This window comes from Pteropus vampyrus, unplaced genomic scaffold (assembly GCF_000151845.1).
Source record: "Pteropus vampyrus isolate Shadow unplaced genomic scaffold, Pvam_2.0 Scaffold302, whole genome shotgun sequence".
In the NCBI taxonomy this organism is placed as follows: domain Eukaryota; kingdom Metazoa; phylum Chordata; class Mammalia; order Chiroptera; family Pteropodidae; genus Pteropus; species Pteropus vampyrus.
This window is the reverse complement of record NW_011889083.1, coordinates 4,698,224-4,706,769: the sequence shown is the minus strand read 5'-3', so window position 1 is coordinate 4,706,769 and position 8,546 is coordinate 4,698,224.

Genomic DNA, 8,546 nt, shown 5'->3' with positions numbered 1-8,546 from the left:
TATTTGCTTTTACATAAGTAGAAACTACTTCTTGATAATACTCTCCATTTGCTCCAAAGCCCTTTCTCTTGATCAAGAGAGTCATGTTACTAAAGTTGTATTAGTAGAACACAGCAAGATAGTCTCTTTTGCTTTCTGAAGCTATCATTTGATACCGCTAGATCTTGTTCTCTACCCCAGGTCTTTTGGATTATGTAATTTCCATGGCTACTGATCTGCATCATTTCCTCTCTCATTCTTCTCCTTCCATGTACCCGGGAGATCTCTAGCTCAGTAGCACTCTGTGGGGTTTCATGGCTTTTGAAAAGTCTTTTAGAGGACTCCTCTATTTTGATTTCTCTTTTTTTTTTTTGGCTCAGAGTAGATGAGTTTACAAATTTAGAAAAGGATGGTTTATTTTTGAGAGTGATTAAAATGAAGGTAGAGTCTACTATATGCCAGGATTCCAGAGTCAATTCCATTATTTCTAGGGTAAAAAGAATAAAATATAATCTGTATGGCCTTAAATGGGGCTTAGTTTTAGACAGTGGAGGCATTTTTAATAATGATAAAATAATAGAAAATGAACTAAAAGTATAAAAATGAAAAATAACAGAATATTATCTATTATTAGGATGGAATAATATAACATTATATTTCACAGTAGTCATAAATATTGATTATTTCTTCCGAGATGGTTTTATATTGATATGCATGGTCACCCTCAGGTATTTAGGAAATTTATCTTTCAACTCTTTAATTCCTACTCATTATTTATAGCACAGACAATAAACTTTTTCTATGTTCCCCCCATTTCCCTAATTCTCCCAGTTTTCAGTTGAATTATTACTACTTTGTCAAACATACATTCACATATAATACTTCCACCCTTTCTCCATCTTGGTCTTATTTTCAGCACTTTTAAAGATATTGTTCTCAACACCAGATATATTTGTCAGCTTCTCCAGTCATCTCTTAGTTGGAAGAAAATCATCTTTTAGTAGATTTATTGCAAATTAAAACTGTTTTTCTATACCCTTGATACTTAAAAGAAACCTTGAGTACATATAAGATCATTGAATTTATACTTTCTCACACTGAGGTTTTCAAGAATGTTTCTGTAATGTTGTCTTGCATACGTGTTTCTGTCAAGGAGTCTGATTTTCTTGCCTTTGTAAGTGAAATAGCCTGAAGATTTTTTGCCTTAGTTTAAAGTCTTAAACATTTTACTAAAATGTGTTTTTTACTTGACAATAACATATACATTGTGGGTATTTTCAATATGTAGGTTCAACTCCTTTATTTTTTGTTTTTAACATATTTTTTATTTTTTCAAGTAAAGTTGACATACAACATTATATTAGTTTCAAGTGTGTAACATAGTGATTAGAGATTTATATAACTATGAATGATCACCCCAATAAGTCTAGTATCCATACTACTAGTTATCATATGTAATTATTACAATATTATCGATTATATTCCCTGTGCTGAACTTTACATCCCCATGGCTGTTTTTATAACTGGCAATTTGTACATTTTATAATCCTTTCCCCTTTTTCACTCATCCTCCCAACTCTCATCCCATCTGGTAACCATCAGTATGTTCTCTTTATAAGTTTATTTTTGTTTTGTTCTTTTATTTTTATTTTTTAATTTCACATCTAAGTGAAATTATATGGCATTTACTTTTCTCTGTCAGATTTATGTCATTTAGTGTAATACCCTCTACATTCATTCATGTTGTGATGAATGGTAAGATTTCATTCTTTTTTATGGCTGAGTTATATTCCATTGTATATATATACCACCACTTCTTTATCAATTCCTCTATTGATATACATTTAGGTTGTTTCCATATGTTAGCTATTGTAGGTAATGGTGCAACAATCATTGGGATGCATACATCTTTTTGAATTAGTGTTTTGAGTTTCTTTAAATAAATATGCAGAAGTGGAATTGGTGGGTCCTTCTTTGGCTCTTGTTACAGCCTTTGGACCATGAACCATGACTCCATTGGGGCGCGAACCCAGTATAATTACCTTGGCTGATTTTGAGAACAGGTGATTAGGTCATGGGGTAGAATACTCATGAATGGTCTTAGAGTCTGATAGAAGAGACTCTAGAGACCTCCTTCACCTTTTCAACGATTTGAGGATACCGGAAAAAGAAAGCCATCTATAAACCATAAAGTAAGTCCTCATCAGACATCAAATCTCCTTGTGCCTTGATCTTGGACTTCCTAGCCTCCAGACTGTGAGAAATAAATTTCTGTTGTTTATAAGCCACACAGTCTATGGTATGCTGTTCTAGCATCCCAAGTGGACTAATTTACGCCTTTTCTTCTTTCTGCGCAGTCAGTCCCTGCCTGACTGTCTATGAGTTTGTGGGTTTCAGAAGCTAGTTCACATATTCTGGAATATTTATTTTTGCATTTTTTTAAAAATAATGTTTGTACTAGCCTTGGTCTTATGGTATGGCAGAGAAGTAAGTATAGGTAACATGATTTGCCTCCTTTTTGATCTCTATGATTTTTGTAGTGTTGTGAGATTTGTCATCAGGGAGCTTCTTTATCTCATGGGAACTTGGCAGCCTGAGGATAGCCTTGGTTCTAGACACCTTTATTAAAATGGGGAAGGGCAGAGAGTAAGGGAGATTTTTATTTAACATTTACTATGTCTGTCATTTGTCACTAGATTCCAAGTGTCTTGAGTAGAGTCTAGTCTATGATGGATGTTTATTAAATATGGATAAATTAAGGTATACCGGGCACTTTAGACATACAGCTGACACTTTAGTAATGTGAAGGTTAGGGGTGCCAACTCTCGTACAGTCAAAAATCCACAGATAATTTTTGACTCTCTAAAAACTAAAGTCGTCTCTCAATATCAAAGGAGGATTGGTTCCAGGATCCCCCATGGATACCAAAATCCATGAATGCTAAAGTTCTCTATATAAAATGGTGTAGATCAATACAATTTACTCTTTGCACCCATAGACTTTGAACTGGATCAAAAACAGGTCAGCCACTTATTGGAAAAAAAATACATAAGTGGTACTTCAGGTCACGATGGCAGAGTAGAAAACTACTGTATTCACCTCCTCCATGACCACATCAAAATTATAACTAAATTATAGAACAACTACCCTTGAGAACCACCTGAAGACTATAACTAAGGATACACAGAAGCTATCTCAAGACTGGTAGAGACATAAAATGGGCTGGTCCCACAGCTAGATGTGGCAGTTAAGAATTGGGAGGAATATCTCAGCTGCAGAGGTACCTCCTAAGGAGGGAAGAGTCTTAGCCCCACACCAGGCTCCCAATCCTGGACCACTAGTGCTGGGAAGAGGAGGCCCCATAATATCTGACTGTGAAAATCATTGGAGATTATGTCTGGGTGAGACAAAGAGCTGTTAGAGTGCCAGGTGTTCCTCATAAAGAGCCCACACGTGAAGTTTCTTGCTGATGAAATCATTGGCTCTGAGAGCCAGCACTGCAGCATCAGCTCAGAAAACGCCAGAGTCATATGGAGACTAACTAAATTGTCTGCTTTGAGGTGAGGGCAGGAGGAGCAGCTCTCTCCCAGACTAAAGTATTCTTCCTTTGTTGAGCTCTACCCCCAGAAATTCAGCAGGCTGGCACCACTGTTCCTTTGCTGAGTTCTCCCCCAATTCAGCTTGCAAGCACAGGCAGACGCCAAATCTCAATCTCCATCAAACTCATCTCGCAGTAATGATTCTCTAAGAACCAGCCTCACCCAACTCGAGCAAGTTTGGAACATTTTTCGGAGGCTGTTACTCACAAGCAGACAACCTTGCTCATACTGCAGAACTACCTTAAATCTCTGGAAGTTTCACAAACCCCTAACAAGTAGCAGCTGGCCTCAGCCTGACCTGTATCTCTTGCTAAGCAGCCCACAGAGCTTACACTAGTGGCAGCCAGACTAGGTTTGCACCCTATCCTCTCCCAGTCACCTCCAAGCAGTCAGCTACCAACTGCAAATCACTTTATAGCTCCTACCAGAGGTGGCCCTGGATTGGGCACAGACAGCAACTGACCTGGGCTTGCACTGGAATCGCTCACAAGGGGCCCCAGAACCAACACACTTGGTGGCCAGCTACAACACACCAGAGCACCACCCAATTAGCTCCACAAGAAAACACACCCAAAGGGTGAACTCAGCAGGTACCACAGGACTTCTACAGTGAATACCACTCTGTTGAGTCAATGCCACACAACAGCTCAACAACTGTAGTCACAGCCAATCCTCACAGCTAATCAACCGGAGGGTCAACATCTCCCACTGAAGTGCCAGCAGCACTCAAGGCTAAACTGGAACAGGAAGTTACCCAACCCACACAAGGTACACACCTGGAGCTCCTGGCTCAAGTGACCAGGAAGACTGCACCACTGGGCCCCACAGGACACCTACTACAGTCTCCCTGTGAAGACTGGGAGACATAGTTGAAGTACCTAATATGTAGAAACAAACTCAGGGAGGCAATCAAAAAGAGGAGACAAAGAAACATGTTCCAAATGAAAGAACAGGAGAAAACTTCAGAAAAAGAACTAAACAAAATGGAGGCAAGCAAACAACCAAATAGAGTTCGAAACGCTGATTATAAGGGTGCTCAATGAACTTAGGGAAAGAACAGTTGAACTCAATGAGAATTTACACAAAAAGATAAAAACTATATAAAAGAACCAGTTAGAAATGAAGACTACAAAAACTGAAATGAAGAATACATAAGGTAGAATCAAAAACAGATTAGATCAAGCAGAGAATTAAATTAGTGATTCAGAAGACAAGGCAGCAGAAAACATCGAAACAGCAAAAAGAAAAAAAGAATTTAAAAAATGAGAATAGTTTAAGGGACTTCTTGGACAACATCAAGCATAACAACATTTGTAACATAAGGGGTTCCAGATTGAGAAGAGAGAGAGCGAGGAATTGAAAACATATTAAAAGAAGTAATGACTGAAAATGTACCTAACCTGGCAAAAGAAACAGACACAAATCAAGAAAGCAGAGAGAGCCAGGCAAGATCAATTCAAAGAGGCACACAACAAAACAAAACACAATTAAAATGTCAAAGATTGAAGACAAAGAGAGGATCCTAAAAACAGCAAAAGAAAAGCAATTAGTTACCTACAGGGGAGCTTCCATAAGACTGTATGCTGATTTCTCAACAGAAACTTTGCAGGCCAAAGAGATTGGGACAAAGTATTCAAAACAATAAGATTACTGTACCAACAAGCTCTTATTTAGAATTGAAGGACAAATAACGAGCTTCCAAGACAAGAAAAAGCCTAAAGAATTTAACGGCATAAAACCAGTATTAAAAGAAATATTTATGAGACTTCTTTAAGAAGAAGGAAAAAAAAAACCCCAAATATGAATAATCAAATGGCAATAACTACATACCTATTAATAATTATTTTAAATGTAAATTAATTAATGTTCTGCTCTCAAAAGACATAGTGTGGCTGAATGGAATTTAAAAAAAAGACCATACATATGTTACCTGTAAGAGAACCACTTTAGATTGAAAGTAAGGGGATAGAAACAGATATTTCAAGCAAATGGAAACAACAACAACAAAAAGCTGGGGTAGCAATACTTATATCAGACAAAGTAGACTTGAAATAAAGGCTGTAACAAGAGCCAAAGAAGGACCCACCAATTCCACTTCTGGGTATTTATTTAAAGAAACCCAAAACACTAATTTGAAAAGATGTATGCGTCCCAATGCTCATTGCAGCATTATTTACAATAGCCAAGATATGGAATCAACCTAAGTGTATATTGATAGAGGAATTGATAAAGAAGAGGTGGTACATGTATACGATGGATTAGTATTCAATCATAAAAATTGAAATCTTACTATGTACGACAACATGGATGGAAATAGAAGGCATTATGCCAAGTGACATAAAAGACAGAGAAAGACAAATACCATATAATTTTACGTATATATGGCATCTAAAAAACAATATAAATGATGAACAAAACAGAATAGAACTCATAGATATAGAAAATATAGTGATAGATGCTAGGTGGGAGGGGATTTAGGATGCTGAGTGAAAAAGAAAAAGAGATTAAGAAACACACATGGGATTTTAGGAGAACATGGCAGAGTGAGAGATGTTCCCAAATCTCTGCCTTTGAAACAACAATCAGCTGAAGATCTAAAACTCAACTAAAAACTCCAAAACTGCATACCAGCATGTCTGAGCAAGGCATCTGCACATAAGAGCTTCCACAGATCAGAACCCAGGGTGTTGGGCAATGGACTGGGAGAAATAAAGAAGCTGCCTCTCGTAGCCTCCAGAGCACTCTGTAGGAAGAAGATGAGGGGAGCAGGTGCGGTGAGTTCCCTGAACAGCCCTGCCTGGGAGAGTTGTGAGTTCCATGCAGCCAGCAGCAGGGCCCAGTCATCAGGGCAGAAAGCAGAGAAGCAGGATGGCGGAGAACCAACAGTCGATTTTTACCAGCCGCAGTTACAAAACAGAGGCTGAGCCACAGCACCCAACTCCCAACCCAGAGGGCCGCTTCCCCCATACCCTTCGAGACTGATCACTGCAGAGTCCCAGGGGAATCTGAGCAAACGCTACCAAAACTGTCGCTAATAATGACAAGGACTGAAACAGAAGGTAGTGAGTGTGATTAAATATCTATAAGAAAATAGAAGGTAATTTTAAGGCTTTATATAACGCAGGGATCTAAGAGGCTTAGATACCACCTACTGGAAACCAAAGAAAAGCGCCTTCTTTGCAGGAGGCTAAAGAGAGATTTTTATATAATAAATCTTCCATCTGAAAAAAAAACTGGATACATTACCATTAAGACCCAGGCGGAGAAATAGTCCATTAAAATCCATGAACGACCAAGGTGACAAGGCATCACAGAAAGAAAGAGAAAAATCTCCAGAAAATAAGCTTACAGATATAGAAATATGTGACTTAAATGACAGAGAATTCGGAATGGTACTTATGAAAAAACTCATTTGTGAAAAGAGTCATATCAACAATTTCAGAAATTGTAAAAACACCTAGATGAGCAGAGTAAGGAGATTGAAACCCTCAAACAGAACAGAATAGATCTTCTGGAGATAAAAAACACACAGTGAGAGTTAAAAAATGAAATAGCAAGCTTGGAAAATAGAGTCAAACAAATGGAGGAAAGGATAAGTGATACTGAAGACAGAAATCTAGAAGTAAATCAGAAGGAAGAAGAGAAAAACTGAAGAATGAAAAATAATGAAAGAGAAATACAAGAACTAGCTGATACCATCAGGAGAGGAAACATAAGAATAATGGGCATTACCGAAGGTGAGGAAAAGCAGCACGGACTAGAAAGCATTTTCAGACAAATAGTGGACAAGAATTTCCCAAATCTAAGGAATGAGTTGCAGCTTGGAATTCAAGAAGTCAACAGAACACCCAATTATCTCAACCTAAAAAGGCCTTCACCAAGACACATTGTATTAAAGTTATCAAAATTCAATGACGACAGAATTCTCACGGCAGCCAGGGAGAAAAAAACAGTAACTTAAAAGGTAAACCAATTAGATTATTATCGGATTTCTCAGTGCAAACCTTACAATCCAGAAAGGAACGGAATCAAATATTTAAACTATTAAGTGAAAGAAACAGCTAGCCTGAATAATGTATCCAAAAAAGCTTTTCTTTAGATATGAAGAAGAAATTAAGACTTTTCCAGACACAAAAATTGAGGGAACTCTCCACTATGAGGCCTGCACCACAGGAAATACTGAAGAGATCAGCTCACCTAAAACAAAATGGCACATGCAAAAAAATACATAATTAGGAATAAAGTGACATTCAGGCAAATAGAAGGAGAGGTGTGCAACCCTTACTAAGAAGAAGGCATTATAATCTTAAACAATAAGAAGAGAATTGCTATAGCAAGATAGTAATGAACGTTCAGCATACATAGGGACAATATGAGACAACAATGACTGAAAAGGGGAGGATTCAAAGTTCCAAATTCGCAAGGGGGAATGGAGATAAGGCACGTGCAGAAGAAAATGGACGACTGTATTTATATATAAGTATCCTTTACAAATCATAATGATAACCACACACAAAAGATCCAGAACTGAAGTATATAACATAAAACAAAAAGAACCAGAGGCGAAACCCACAAAAGCCAACCAAAATAAAGAAAATAGAAGCACAAGGACAGGGAAGCAATGGAAACACTGAGCTACCAGAAAGCAAAAGATAAAATGGCTATAAGAAAAGACCTCATATTTCAATAATCACTCTAAAGGTAAATGGAATGAACTCACTAATAAAAAGTCACAGAGTAGTGGAATGGATCAAAAAACAAAACCCAACCATATGCTGCCTCCAGGAGACACATCTCAGCTCCAAAGACAAATATTGACTCAAAGTGAAAGGGTGGAAAATGATATTGCAAGCTACTTGCATTCAGAGAAAAGCAGGAGTAGCGGTACTAATATCAGATGAAACAGACTTTAAAATAAAAAAAGTAAAGAAAGATATTGAAGGATACTTCATAATAATTAAGGAAATC